At 31.9% G+C, this 16,750-nt stretch overlaps 1 protein-coding gene across 1 annotated transcript in view; it reads right to left on the bottom strand.

Moving 5' to 3' along the window:
- LOC118185214 (uncharacterized) overlaps positions 1-16,750 on the bottom strand; it is a 70,596-nt gene that overhangs the window by 19,597 nt on the left and 34,249 nt on the right. The gene's annotated exons all lie outside the window — the stretch shown is intronic.

Raw genomic sequence — 16,750 nt, forward strand, 5'->3', positions numbered from 1 at the left:
TAAGAAAATATCATAAATTTGCTTTGGGATATTTGCTGCATATTTATTTTACTCCTGACATATTTGCTACTCGAATTTTCACTTGCTTGTTATTTATTTCGTGATCCGCTTCTAGATAATTCTGTATTTTTATAGCATCACTTTATCAATACCAAACTCTTATTTTCAATAAGGTTTTTTTCACTTATTCCAATTTTAACCTTTGCACGCAGTCTGCCCTATTTCAAAACTTCATTATCGAATATTTATACTAGCTGATTTCAAAAGAGCAATTAAACGTTTTCTTTACAGATAACACATTTTTAAGCAACCTTTGCTGTTTTATTCTTTGCATTTCGTGACCCTCCGTTTAGCTTAAAAACAGATAAATGCAGTTCGAAAATTTTGAGCTCTTTTTTAATTGTCAGTTTCTATTATCTGCCAGCTTGAGTCAGTCCGATGAACAGAATAAATCCGCCAAAATATACACAAATAAACAAATAACATATAAATAAAGAAAGAAAGAAAATCTAAAAGGTTTCAGATTTAAAATTACGTCCGTTTTTTTAACGTTTTGTGTGTTACCTTTATTTATTAAATATCATGTTCTTCGCACTTAAACCATAAATTTCAGTTCAATAGCAATGTCGCAAAATAATTTTAAAATAAGCCTATCTTTAGAATTTCCGATACACAGTTCCGCGCGCTGGAAATAAAAAGGTTTTTTTCCCCACCTAGATTCTGCCATTGCTCGCTTTTAAATCGTTGAGTTTGTTACTCAAGAATTTGTTAAAGTTTTACAAAATATGAAATTGAAAATAAAACAAATTCCAATGCGAGAAATATACCTACATTTATGCAGATTTTTCATTATTTAATTTCTTCAAATATAATGCTGGACTCTAACATTTGGTGGCAACAGTTTGAAAAGTGAAACGAACATTTATAGTGATTGAACGCAAAATCGCAAAACGAAAAGAATAGTTTTTCAGGGAGAAAGCCCCTTTGGACTAATAAATAACGGCTTATTTGACAAATGAACGTTAATTTATAGTTAGTTAAAGATCTCTTCGCCCGATCGGATGTACTGTAAATGCCCCGTCAGCGTAATATAACAGCTGTCAAAAATTTTTAAAAATTTGCTGTCAACATTTCAAGTATCAAAATATCAAATTTTGAGTAAGTTGTCCTCCACTAAATTATGGGTATCTGGAAGCCCGAACTTCGAATTTGGAATTTGTTTTATTATCTATTTCGTATTTTGTGAAACTTTAACGAATTTTCGATTAAGAAACTCAACGATTTCAAAGCGAGCGATGGCAACACTGCACGTGTGTGTGTGGGGGGGGAACATTTATATTTCCATCGCGCGAAACTGTGTAACGGAAATTCTAAAGATAGGCTCATTTTAAAATTATTTTGCGACGTTGCTGTCAGATTGAATTTTATGGTTTAAATGCGAAGAACATGATATTTAATAAATAAAGGTAACACGCAAAGCATTAAAAAACATTTAAAAAAAATGCGCTTGTGGGCGTAATATAAAATCTGTATTATTATTGTTATGAAATATAACCCTCGTTATTTTTAGCTTCTTTCGAGGGTCCGATTAATTAAGTTAGAATAATACGAAGAAATAAGTTTAAATGAAGTGGACCCAAACATGTTATAAGGTATTCTCCCGCCTTCTTAGCGTGCCTTCGCGGTGTAGTGGTCTGCACGTTGCGTTGGGCAGAGGTCCGTAGTTCGATTCCTAACAAAGGCGTTGCTCTTTTTTCATCTCTCCTGCTTCGAAATTCCTAATGTCTCTACAATGTGTATAATTTAATAAGACGTACAAGGGAGTCACGTGTTGACCACATCATTTTTTTTTTTTTTTTAATTTCTTCTCTTATTAACTGTGATTTTGAATAAACTGCGGACGTCACTTCCGGAAGTACCTTGTTTGATCTGCAGTTGACTGTATTTCTTTCAGCTCGTAATTTAAAATTCAAAGTAAATTTTTCGTCAATCTAATCATCTTCTATAGCGTCTTTCTTAACCGTTGCTAACATCCAATTTAAACACATTATTTTCTCTTTTTCGACTTTTTTATATACCCTCGTGACGGTTTATACAGAAATAAACAAAAAGTGGAGATCAGAAAGCCAGAACCAAAGCTTCCGCGAAAATTTCATTGAAAACGAGCCCCCAATGAAATAAAAGCGGAGGGAAACTCAGTTGCGTGAAAGGGTCACGTGGTCTGAAATCGGAGCAAGTGCTGCCATTCAAACGAAGGTGAACTGTGCGTTTATTTCCGAACTTGTAAACACTGAACGCGGCGGAATGGTGCTTCACAAAAGCACTGCTCTTTAATATAATGGGTAACCGTATTGCAACGACTGGAGTAGCGATGCTTTGATCAATTTGAGCTAATATTGACTCTCCGATGTTCATGCCCGTCTGAACCCGTTGAAAGGCCGACTAAACAGACGACGATTGAACTTCTCGCGCCCTACAACTCAACTCAATTCGACGGTCTTGTTTGAAAGGAACGTGTCGAATAATGGTGAATTCCCCGAGAGAATTTATCCATCGGCGACGATGTTTGACATGTTGTTATTGCTTGCTCTGCCGTGGATGGCTCCGAAATCGAAGATTTTATTCCTTAACGCTCCGCTGCTATAGACTTTCTCCACAAAGGCAGGCGCGTATGATTTCGTTTGCTGATCGGTGTAGCTTTCCTATTCGCTCTTCTGCGATGAAATTCGCGGCTCTATATTTATCTCTGCCCCCCTCCCTTTCTGCTGCAATTCTTTCCACTCTTCTTTCCTTTCATCAAGCAGCACCTTTCGCAACGAGGAAAAATTTTCTGATTTAGCGCTCGGCTTCGTATTTGCATAGCGTCGTCATCTCTTCTATGGTTGGCGTATGTTATTCAAGTCCTTTTAAAAATCAGTTCCACACTTTCTAAATTCTGTTAAATCTCTCTTGAATGCCTCACTCCCATAAATGTGGTATTTGCACTGTAAAACTTCAGTCAGAGATTCGAAATAGGGGGTCTACTAAGGTTGACCATTGCCCTATGGGATGGATTTTTATTATTATTATTATTATTATTATTATTATTATTATTATTATCGACGTAAGAGTTATATGGAAATGTTCTTGGATCTAACACAGTTCCCAAGTATTAACTTTGTAAGGTTTATCCCAAGTTTCTAGCAGTTAATCTTAGTTAAAGCTACTTCCCTGTCCATCCTAATTTCAGCTTACAATTTCCTACCAGAATGTGTTTTTAGAATCGCGTTTAATGCAAATGAGTAAGAGTGGTATTTAAGTGGAATTTCCACTGACTGAGATAGACAGCTTCAGAGTTTCTGACTAGCGTGCGTCCGTCTTTTGGCAACATCTCTCTCTAAGCTGTTACTACGCTCGGCCGTATTACAAGCCTTTGATAGCTTCGTTTATTCCATATTTAGGGGCCAACTACTTAGAAATTTGATAGCTTCGTCTACATACTTTTAGTTAAGCATTAGTTAAGTCTTAGAAAATACTTTATACATATTAAATTAAAACTAATTAAACCTGAAACTCCGTAAACAGAGATAATGCGATAATTATTTATAATATCATTAAATTATAATAAAGGAATGAATTCTGCATTAAAGACCTCAGTATAATTTATTCTTAGTAATTTTTTTACTAACGAGTACATCTGGAAGGAGAATCAGAGTTCAAATCAGCGTGGTTAAAACCGCTGAACACTGGCAGTTTGACCCGAAATTTAATCCCAACGAATGGGCGGCTGCATGGATGTTTTCCTGATTTTCTTCCTCTGTAGCTTGAATGCGATTCAGTTTTTATATATCAGGCGAGTTTCTTATATATAACTTTCAGAATTCAAGTAGACTGCTGTGACTTTCAGAATACCATTTCGACATTATTTTAATTTCATACGACTCCTTCTAACAGATTTTCGCAACAGAATGTACAGATAATCGAATTTTGAAGAATCCCATAATGCATCTCGCAGTTAGACATGGTGGAAGCAAATGGAATTATGATATTAACCGAGTTCTTAGCACGTTGAAAAAAAACCTCAAGTGATTCTCAGAAATTTTATCTCTGAGCTGACTGAGGAAAAGGGAATAATAAACTTTTTTTTTTTTTTTTAAGTTATTGGATTTTCATTTTACTAATATGTCCTAGCACATCTCCACGTGGAGAAAAAGATAACGACAAAAATCCAGTGTTTGAACTTAATCGTTCATTCACACGCGTTTAGCCTTGAAACTTTCGATAAATATTGGACTTGATAGAAAGGGAAAAAGTAGTACATGTGTTGATCTAGATAAATCAAATAAAAAAGTAAATGGGCGAAAGATAGGTTATACTAGAAGAAGTAAACAAATGAAAGGACTAAAATATGAAAGGGAAAAAAAAAAGGTTCCGCAAATTTTCAATCAATTGTTGCTGACTAGACGATATATTTTTAAGTGGTTTGATGTTTGATTATCCACCGGTAGACTTTTAAATTACAAGTCACTCTTGATAACTTTTTATTGTGATCATATTTAAAATGAAAGCAGACACGCTTTTTTTTTTCTTACATATTCAAGCTAATTTATTTTTATTTATTTATAATTTTTTTGGATTATCAGTGACAAAAGGATTCGAATTTTGCTGAATAATTCTAACTAATAACAATACTTTTTATAATATAGTTATTCACTGAAAGCATAGTTGTACATATTAAATAGTTTAAATTTGTTCACTTCGATTATTATATGCAAAAAATTATTCTATTATTATTATTATATAAAAATTATTTTAAAAATATCTTATGTAGACACAACGTGACTTCCTTGTGCTGGCTATTAAATTATACACATTGTTTACTGCATTTTATTTACCCTCTATTTCCTCGAATTTCATTCGAAATATATTTTTCGCTCATTTCGCGGCAAGGCAAAATACATAAAGACTAAAAGCATCGTCATTAAAAATTGTAAAATACAGAAAAAAGTAAAACACCAAATACAGTTTATTTTTTATTTATTTATTATTATTATTAGTCCAAAGGGATTTGAATCCCGAAGGACTATTAGTTTCGTTTTGGCATTTTGCATCGGATTCATAAATGTCGGTTCACTTTTCAAACTGTTGCCACAAAATGTTAGAGTCCTGCATTATATTTGAAGAAATTAAATAATGAAAAATCTGCATAAATGTATGTATATTTCTCGTATTGTGATAAAACAACGGTACATAGAGTCATCGAATTTTGAATAACGTAATCCTCCAACGAATATGAGCATGTGGAAGACCAAATTTGAAATTTGAAATTTGTTTTATGATCGATTTCCTATTTTTTAAAACTTTGACGAATTTTTGATTAACAAACTCAAGGATTTCAAAGCGAGCAATGGCAACGTTGTGCAGAAAAAACATTTTTATCTCCAGCGCGTGAGTCTCTGTATCGGAAATTCTAAAGATATGCTCGTTTTAAAACTATTTTGCGATATTGCTGTTGCACTGGATCTTATGGTTTAAGTGCGAGGAACATGATATTTAATAAAGAAAGGTAACACACAAAATGTTAAAAAACGCACCTTTGGACGTAATTTAAAATCTGAAACATTTCAGATTTTTTTTTTTTTTTTTTTTTTTTTTTTTACAATTAAAATTAGAGTTTCTATGGAAAAACAAACAATTCGGCCAAAGGGGAAGGCAAACTTTTCGCTGAAAGTTTTTCGTTTTCTTGGTATTAAAAGTTTAGCACAATCAGGGACGACCCAACGTTTGAGTGTTGTTAAATGACAATTTGGTTTAAAATATATTTGTTTTGCTAATTATTTGTATTTGTTTTTGAATTTAGGATTTGCATATAATGGTTTTAGACTTTTTTTTTTTTTTTTTAGGTCATTTTACATAATGTAAAGTTTTATGGTTTTTTTTAGCAGTCAATTCGGCACACGTAATGTTTTATTCTTTGTTCCAAGTATTTCGAAGGCGTGTAGGAAAAATTCTGGTACATTTGAGATTCGATTTTTCGGTTTTATATGAATTTTAATGTCTTAAATGAAAATTTAATTGATTCTTTTTTCGGTTTTTGATCTCAAATGGACAAGGAGAATGAAACACGTTTTCGAAACATTTTAATCGACTTTTATGAACCTTTAGCTCATTTTGCCCTGATGAGTTCTGAATTGGAATTTTAGTAAAAGGAGATTAATTTTTATATTTTTTATTATCTTGTATATTTTTTCCCTTTTGCATTTTTATTTTTCGAGTTGGTACTACTATGAATTCTTATTTTAAATTTTATTTGTTTATATATTGTGTTAAACCTCTCTTATACACAGTTGCAATTATTAATATTGTTGAGGAATTGCCTTGCCTTGATTGCAGTTTACTTTTAACTTTAGATGCTTTATTTTACTTCAGTCCTGCAGCTATAGCGCAGGACGGGTATAAAAATGTTGCTTTTGATTTTTAGCATCTTATTATGTTTCTTTATGTATATGTATTAATTTCTCAGGGTGAGAATCAGAGACAAATAATTACATCAATAAACTTTTAATTTAATTATGTAATTTCAGGATTCAAAAGAAGGTTACAGAATACAATATTGCATCTATTATACATGCATCAAAATAAAAACACATTTTTTAGGGATTTAAGAGGGGGGAGTGCCCAATTTGAAGGCCTGGGAAAGCGTATGTCCATATAAAAGCGTGTTGAGCAAATAAAACAGTCGTTGCTTCTTGTAAGAACCTTTTGAGAAGTAATAAAACCTCAGATTTTTTTCAGATTTTACCTTAGTAATAAAGGAAGTAATAAAGAAAAATAGATTTAATATATTCTTTTCAATATACATTTAATATACATTTGGGGACCTTTTCATATCGGTCGTTGCAGTAAAATGGTAACGAGATTATTGTATTTAGTTTTTTGAGTTTTGATTGCAGTAATTTAGAAATTTGTAAAGACAAATTATAGTTGGGCATATTGATTACAATGTTAAGCGATCTATACTAGTTATTTCTGAACTAGTTAAGTATCCAGCTAACTTATATTAAATAGCTGGAACAATACAGAGAAGCTTTTTTTTTTAAAAAAAAAAAATCTGATGTTTTAAAAAGTGTTTATATACATAGAAATGTCCAGAAAAATTAAGTATGACAGACTATTTTTCCATTTAATTAGATTGTTTCTCGTGCCTCTCTACGTAACGCTATGTATTAAAATAAATATACAATTCATGCAAAAATTAAGGTACCAGAAATGTAATTTAAAAATCTGATTAGATCCAGTGAATGTTAGTTACCAACTTCCAATTAATATTTTAAGTTATTATGTAGAGTTGTTTTAAACATTTTATTTTCCTAATGTTGTTTCTTCCGCTACAACATAATTTATTTAATGTATAATTTCATATGAACAAATATCTAAAAATTAAAAATAGACCAGAACCCTGTGTTGTCAAATACAATTTTAAAATTACCATTTTGGCAATACTTATTTAGGAAATGCTACTTCATTTGCAGTGACATTACAGGGAAAGAGGGAGGGCAAGGGGGAAAACGAAACTTGTCCCTAAAACTGTGCATGCTTGTAATGAACCGTATCTAAAAGTGCCAAAAAACGAAACCCAAAAGTCACTATCTCACGTAATAAAGAAAGCGACCTTTTGAGAGGTAACTTTTCAGGAAGAGGGTTAACTTGCACAGCTATTGACTCTCTATTACTCACTTGCAATCACCGCTTCCTCGTTTCCCCTTTCCATTACCGCTTTTATTCACTACCCTCCCCTTTCTTTTCACCGGACTCATCGCCTCCCCGCTCGTGACAATAATCTACCTCCCCACTTGTTACACACCAGATGGCGCTACTGGCCATTCAATTGCGAGCTCTTTTTAAGTCGCCAAATACTACCAACTGAAATTAAAAGCATATAAAGTTGATACTATAACTTATATCTTTTATAAGTCATATTAATTTTACAAAATGCTTAGCTGAATATTAAATTATGCTTAATATTTAGAACAAATATTTGATTACTAAAAAATGTTAAATAAAAAAAAGACGCCAAATACAGCAATAATACTGCCAATATAGAATGACTCTAACGGGAACTCGACAGGCGATCCAAAGTGGCCGTATAGTAAGCCGCCCTTGACCTGCAGCTTTAGGGCCGTGACCTGAAGCGGGTCGAAAGTTCAGTTCTCGCCTTGCATGTCTTCTTCCATTCTCTTTCATAGTAATTAACTAATTGTAATTGGTTTATTTCCTTTTGTTGCGATGAAAAGCTATAGGTATCATGTTTAGGGAATTCGATCTACAGTTTTTAAAAGAAAAAATGGTTTTATTATGGAAAATTAGTAAAGGATAGGGCAGGTTATCTTTTCTAACTTTGATCGGCCAGAAATTTTAAATTGTGGGTAAGAATAATTGTGCTTCACAAGTAAGACCGAGTAAAGATCCATTCTTCTCAAATAAACGAAAATATTCTCTTCTAGAAAATGGAAATTTTTAATTAGCTAGATTAAAAAAATAAATAAATAAATAAAATAAAGCTTTCAGATTTTATATTAAGCCCAAAAGACTTTTTTTAACATTTTGCGTGTTATTTATTACATTTCGTTATTTGTCCAAAATTATTATTATAATTATTAGTTCAAAGAGAGACCCTGAGGGACTACTGTATTCGTTTAGCGCCGAATCATTCTGAATGTCAGTTTCACTTTTCAAACTGTTGCCACCAAATATTACTGCTCTGTATTATATTTGAAAAAATTAAATAATGAAGAATCTGCATAAATGTATGTATGTGTCTCGCATTGTGTTGAAACAACGGTGCCTAGATCCATCCAATTTTGAATGACGTCATCCTACTGCGAATATTGGCATGTGGAAGACCAAATTGGAAATTTGGAATTTGTTTTATTATCGATTTCATATTTTGTAAAACTTTAACGAATTTTTAATTAACAAACTCAAAGATTTCAAAGCGAGCAGTGGCAACGTTGTACAGAAAAAAACATTTTTATCTCCAGCGCGGGTGACTGTGTATCAAAAGTTCTAAAGATATGCTCAATTTAAGATTATTTTGCGATATTGCTTTTGAACTGGATTTAATGGTTTAAGTGCGAAGAACATGACATTTAATAAATAAAGGTAACACACAAAAATGTTAAAAAACGCGCCTTTGGACGTAATTTAAAATCTGAAACCTTTCGGATTTTCTTTCTTTCTTTTTTTATTTTATTTTATTTTATTTTATTTTATTTATTTATTTTTTATCATTTGATTTTGACATTTCTAAAACATGTACATTTTCGTCATTTAAAACACTTCTGTAACTGGAAGTACACATATACAACCAACGATTGCGTAAATAAAGGTCGGGTAACGACTTTTAAGCCATACTCAAGATTAATGGAATAAATTACCTCTTTCGATATTAAAAAAGACTTTATTGCCTTGGAAATTAAGATGTAGAAATACAGTAAAGAATAAGGGGTATCAAATGGAACATTTAAAACACCAAAATTTTAGGTAAAATTAGGGAAATATTTCTATAAATGCAGTGAAACTCGTCTAAAAAATGTGTTTAAAGTCTCTGTATTTTTTACATTTCCAAGAGCTTGGAAGTGGATATCATCCATTGAATATAGCACCAAATAAAAGCAGCTTATCTTGACGAGAGGAAATACCTTGTATTTAGGATAGCGTATCCTTGAACCCACGTTACCATCGCCTTGACAATGTCCAGTTAGAAATAACTTCTAAATCATCGGAGGAATTTTTAAACAGCTTGGTGTCGTTTACGGAAAAGAAATGAAAAACAAATTACGTGTAATCCGTTTTAACGAAAGAATCCCCAACGAGCTAAGGTCAAAGCAGCTTCACATCCTGTTCTTTCCTTGTCATGACTTTTTTGTCTTTTTAAGGATTTGTTTGTTTTGTTTTATTTTGTTTTTAGTTTCTACGTTGATAGGCATGTTTGCTTTCGACAGAAGAAAAAAAAAAAAAAAAAAAAAAGTTCACTTTTGAGAAGTAACTGTTTTGGCATTACTTCATTGACTTGGTGCTCCTTTACTTGCATTAAGGTTTGGTTGCCCGTTAGTAAACTACAGTGATATCGCAGATAAGCATCTAAAAACGATACAGGTATTTGTGGAAATATTGAAAGTGTAAAATAATATTAATTGCTTATTATTCCAATTATTATACAGATTCAAGATAAATCCCGAACTCCAATTCATCCGGATCATTAGTCCAAAGGGGCATTGTCCCTGAACAACGACGTTTTCGTTTTGCGATTTTGCGTTGAGTCACTATAAACGGAGAATCACTTTTCAAACTGTTGCCACCAAATGTTAGAGTCCTGCATTATATCTGAAGAAATTAAATAATGAAAAATCTGCATAAATGTATGTATATTTCTCGCATTGTGATAAAAAACAATGGTACATAGAGCCACCGAATTTTGAATGAAGTAATTCTCCTGCGAATACGGGCATATGGAAGACCAAATTTGAAATTTGGAATTTTTTTTATTATCGATTTCATATTTTGTAAAACTTTAACGAATTTTTGAGTAACAAAATCAACGATTTAAAAGCGAGCAAATAGTAACACTCTCACTGGGAGGGGGAGGGACTCTTTTTATCTTCAGCGCGAGGAACTGTGTATCGGAAATTCTAAAGATAGGCTCATTTTAAAATTATTTTGCGACATTGCTGTTGAACTGAATTTTATGATTTAAGTGCAAGGAACATTATATTTAATAAATAAAAGTAATATACAAAAAGTTAAAAAAAACGCCCCTTTCGACGTAATTTAAAATCTGACGCCTTTCAGATTCCCCCCTCCCAAATTCTTTACGAATGAAACTGAATTTGTTAGCCTAAAACGGCGTTAAACCAAAAGGATTTTAGTCTCCAAACTCCATTTTGCATCATTTCACTTTCTCTGTTGGTTTACTTTTTAAACCATTTCCACCAAATATTATCATCATGTATTATATTTCAAGAAACTAAATAATGAAGAATCTGCATGAATGCATGAATGTTTCTCTCATGATGAAAAAAACAACGGTACCTAGAGCCATCAAATTGTAAATAACGTAGTCCTCCAATCGAATATGGGCAGCTGGAAGCCCAAATCTGGAATTTGGAATTTGTTTTAATGTTAAATGTTTAACCTTAGTTAAAATGTTACGTTTTTTGCTACCGCAGTAGGAAAAATATTCTTTTGCCGCTTCAATACGTATTTACTACCCAGGCAGATAAAGTACGTTTTAGTTACCTCGGTCGCTAAAGTGTTACATTTTTGTTGCTCAGTTAATTAAAATTTCCGTTTGTGCTATCGCGGTAGAAAGTGTTACATTTAGTTTTTACTACCGAAGTAGCTAAAGTGTTATATTTTTACTACTCCGATAGTTATAGTATTACTTTTTTTGCTACCACAGTAGGAAAAGTTTATCTTTTGCTAGAGTAGGAAATAACGAATATTTTAGAACGATTATTTTATACTATACCTTGAATCTAGGAATTTATTTTAATCTTACTATAGTTAAATCTATAATTTAACTTTTCATGAGTAATAGAAAATGGTTTTAAGATATTTAATTGAAAATATTTTCGTGACGTATGCAATCTTTTCTTATCTTTTAATTTATCTTATTATCTTTTAATTTTTTTAAAATTTCTGTATTTAATTTAATCACTATAACCATTCTCTTCAAATCTAAAGCGATTCTTTTAAAGCGTCTTTTTATTTTAACTGCTTTTAGCGTTTAAAGCCGCATTTTTATGGTTTGAGGCATTTAGAACGAAAAATGTTTTCCGGAAGTTATCTGTCTAGTATCTTATCTTTACCGGTCTTATGTAAATTACGATAAATTAGTCTGGATTCTTTTAGCAATTGTTTATTAGTTCTTTCATACTCTTTTCGTCTATGATATTAAAGGTCACAGCAAAATTAGGAATAAATAGCACGCCATTTAGAATTTCTTGCAATCTAATATCAGCAAATAATTTCTGTTATTCGGTTGATGTTAAGCGAAGAAAATATCTGATTTTAAAGCAATCAACAAATTAAAAAAAAGGAGAAAACATAAAAAATATAATCTGATGGCCTTCAGATATTATATTACGCCCAAAGGGGTGCTTTTTTTTTTTTTTTTTTTTTTCTTTTTTTTGAACGTTTTGTGTGTTACCTTTATTTATTAAATATCCTGTTCTATCTACTCCTACTCAAGCTATGAAATTCAGTTCAACAGCAATATCGCAAATTAATTATAAAGTGAGCATATCTTTAGAATTTCCGATACACAGTCTCCCGCGCTGGAAGTGTTGCATAGGCTCGCTTTGAAATCGTTTAGTTTATTTAATCAAAAACTTGTTGAAGTGTTACAAAATCTGAAATCGATAATAAAACTAATTTCAAATTCAAATTAGATGCCCACATTCGGTGGAAGATGACGTCATTCAAAATTGCATGGTTCTAGGTACCGTAGTTTTATCACAATGCGGAAACATACATATATTTATGCAGATTCTTTACTATTTAATTTCTTTAAATATAAGACAGGGCGATAATCGTGGCAATTATTTGAATACTGATACAGCCTTTTGAAGTTTTCGACGCAAAATGCCAAAACGAAATTAATAGTACTTCAGGGCATATTGACCCTTTGGACGGGAAGAAAAAAAAAAAAAAAAAAAAAAGAAGGGTTTCAAATTTTAAATTTTGTCCAAAGGGGCGTTTTTTTAACGTTTTGTGTGTTACCTTTTTTCATTATTAAATATCACGTTCTTTGTACTTAAACCATAAAATTCAGTTCAGTAGCAATGTCGCAAAATAATTTTAAAATGAGCCTATCTTTAGAATTTCCGACACACAGTTCCTGCGCTGGAGATAAAAAGATTTTTTCCTCGCCGTAGAGTGTTGTCATTGCTCGCTTTTAAATCGTTGAGATTGTTACTCAAAAATTGGAAGTTTAACAAAATATAAAATCGATAATAAAACAAATTCCAAATTTCAAATTTGGTCTTCCACATGCCCATATTCGTAGGAGGATTTCGTCATTCAAAATTCGATGCTATGTACCTTGTTTTATCACAATGCGAGAAATGTGCATACATTTATGCAGATTTTTCATTATTTAATTTTTTCAAATATAATGCAAGCCTCTAACATTTGGTAGCAACACTTTGAAAAGTGAAACGGACATTTATAGTGATTCAACGCAAAATCGCAAAACGAATATAATGGTCCTTCAGGGACAAAGCCCCTTTGGACTAAAAAATATCTCCAGCGTGCGATATTGTGTATCGGAAATTCTAAAGATATGTTCTTTTCAAATATTTTGCGATATTGCTGTTGAACTGAATTTCATGGCTTAAGTGCTAAGAACACGATATTTAATAAATGAAAATAACACACAAAACGCTAAGAAAAGTCCCTTTGGGCGTAATATTAAAATCTGAAAGCTTTCAGAATTTTATTATTTTATGTATTTTTTGAAGCAGAAGAGGTGAATCCAATTACAGCACAAAAGCATACGAAAAGGACGGGGAAAATACCTTAAAAGTTCACTCAAACACAACAGCAGTAAGCTAATTTCATTCTAAAATTTATGATATAATTATTTTTTAACTTGTAGTAGCAGTATAAAACTAAGACCCAAATGTAACGCTTAAAAGCTCATTATAGGGATGGTTAATATATCACTTTCAGAAAGTCCTTCAATTTTAAAGGTCGAGAAAGCGAAGGCGTCCTTATTTATTGGCTTTTATTTATTTATTTATTTATTTTTTTTTTTCTCGTCAATTTACCTGCTTAGAGACTGTGTTGGAGGTTGTCCTTGGTCTACTTTTGTTAGATCTACGAATCACTTTTTCCGTCGTTCGGTTTTACGTGAGAAAATTGTTAACATTTTAAGTCATTCTATTACTTTATCTTCTTCATCGAAGAATTGCAACATACTCGAAAAATCTGGTAATTTTCTTCATATATTAACGGACAACAATTTTTGTCATCATGATGACAATTTTCGTTTCGATTCTGGCAAGCGTGTTTTTTTTTTTTTTTTAAAAAGCCGGGTATGGAATTTATTTATGTACATGAGTTTATATTACACAACTTACTAAATATATTCAATGATCACCATTCCTTAACAATTCAGAATTATCTTCAATCATCAATTAATTATCCTTATCTTCAATTATCACAATACCATCAATTAAACATCACTTATATTATCAGATTTCAAATATTATTGGAAATTTATTATTTTATCTGTAGATTGTATATTATCTTAATTTATGTTTTTCTTGTGAAGGTAAAGTATTTCGGACTGTATATTATCTTAATTTTCTGTTTTTCTTGTGAAGGTAAAGTATTTCGGATTTCCATCTTGCATAACATTGCTCGCCAAGTATTTAAAAACTAGACATTTCGTTCCATCCGTTGCAATTAAATTAATCTATCACATAAAATTTCAGTGTTCTTATTATTTTTATTTTGTATAATTTTACACAGTTAATAATAATACATGATTCAAAATATCTCATGCGAATATGTAATAATAATGTTTTTTTTAATCATTGAAGTAACAAAAATAAAGTGTTAATGAACGACAGACGTGTGTTAAAACACTGACATGATATTTCTTCTCCAATGCACATAAGTTAAAAATTATTGGTCATAGGGACTTCGTCCATTTCGAATAACTAAATTTAAAGTAGCTTAAAATTATTAGACCAAATAAGCGTTAACACAGAAGGGCTCTTACTCTTCAAACGGCATTTTGCGTCAAATCACTATTAACGGCTCTATCACTTTTCAAATTGTTGCCACCAAATATTATCGCCCTGCATTATATTTAAAGAAACTAAATTCATGTTTCTCGCACTATGAAAAACAACGGTACCTAGAGCCATCAGATTTTGAATTACGTAGTCCTCCACACGAATATGGGCAGCTGGAAGCCCGAATGTTGAATTTAGAATTTTTTGTATTATCAATTTCATATTTAGTAAAATTTTAACGAATTTTTGATTAAAAAACTCAACAATTTCAAAGCGAGTAGTGGCAGCATTGTACGGAATGAAACATATTTATCTCCAGCGTGCGAGATTGTCCGTCATAAGTTCTAAAGATATGCTGTTTTTAAATATTTTTAGCCTAAAGGGACATTAGCCCAAATTCTCTCTGAACGTGTATGTTTGAGTAAATTGAAAAGAAAGTCTCTTTGGAATATAAAATCTGAAAACTTTCAGATTTGGTTTTTCCTATTTTTACTTTATTTCTCTACATTTTGTCTAACTTTGCTATTCGCTAACCTTTCCTGATTACCTTCCATAGGGTATCGGCATTTCTAATTTTAGAAATGGAGTCCAAATAAGAAATAAAATCATTCCTTGCTGTTGATAGAACTCTGTCAATATAACAAGCTTCAAGGAAATCTAATTTAAAACCCGAAAAAGTTCTTTGGAGGGTTTTAGCAGAGCTAAATTTAAAACCCTCAAAATTCCAAGCGCAAGAAGAAAAAGTCAACAATAATTAGCTATGGTTGACTTATTTTTTTTTTTTTTTTTTTTTCCGACACAATATTTAACTCATTCTTACTTTGGCTTATGCAAGCGAAACCACATTCACAATGAATTTCATAAATCTGTAGAAACAAAAACTCTGAGATACGGGCAATGCAATAATTACAAAATTATATAATTATACGGTATTAGTTATAATTAGTTAACATTGCAAGCAAAATGGGATTATAAAGTTCAGTTTTGGATAATTTTAAATTGTCAACTATGTTTGCTAAACTAAGAAAATTAAATCTAGCTGCGTTAAAAGAATGTTCGAATATTTATCGTGGAATTTTATTCTTCGTACGACTGCGAACGAGTTTTATATCGCCCAGACGTTGCTTTCATTTCATTATGCACTTCTGAAAAATGAAATGTGTGCTTCCTTTGTAGCCCCCGAAGTCCAAGAAGATACGCAAAGTGCTTAAAACAAAATAATCTTATCGTCATCTTAATGCTAAATGTCTGGCTGCTAGCTTCTAAATTTCTTAGAAAAGTGGTAAATTGGATACATTCTTTGAAAGAAAATGGGTGAGGCACGTGGACTAGAAAATCACGTGGGGCTGGTAGACCTCTCTATCAGTGGCGGTTCAGATAAAAGCTACATTCAATTTATTAACCAATATTGAGCCTAGTGCAAACTCTAGGACATCCTTGAAGACGTCTTCTGAAGCGAGAGAAATGAAAACCAAGGACATCAAGGTGTCGTGCTCTGAATAACTGTCCCTACACCACCCCTCTCTCCCAGAATAAAATGGAGATGATATATGGAAAAAATGACGTAAAAGTGGTTTACTGTCTTTACCGAATGCGGTGAAAAGTTGCATTTGGACTTTATGGCCGTCCTTGGTTTCCGACTTAGCTAATTTGTAGCGAAGACTAACAGCTCATTTGTATGAGTTTGGTGCGCGCGCGGTGGGTTTATTCCATAAAACAGGAACATGTAAAATTCGCGATGAATCAGCAAATGGAAGGAGAAGATGAGAACGACTTCATAAATTTTCTTGAAGCAACAAGGACACGTCTCCGCAGTACGTTTGGCAGCAAGATATGGTATAAAGATCGTTATAAAATACTACATTACTCTTGACCCCACTTCAAACTGCTTTATTTTTATAATTTACAAATCAGAAAAGATAAGCAATGGAAGGAAATCGGAACAAGTTTTACTTGTGAGCATT

Source organism: Stegodyphus dumicola, chromosome 5 (assembly GCF_044657685.1).
Source record: "Stegodyphus dumicola isolate Sdum_Otavi_A_Nest chromosome 5, ASM4465768v1".
Classification (NCBI taxonomy): domain Eukaryota; kingdom Metazoa; phylum Arthropoda; class Arachnida; order Araneae; family Eresidae; genus Stegodyphus; species Stegodyphus dumicola.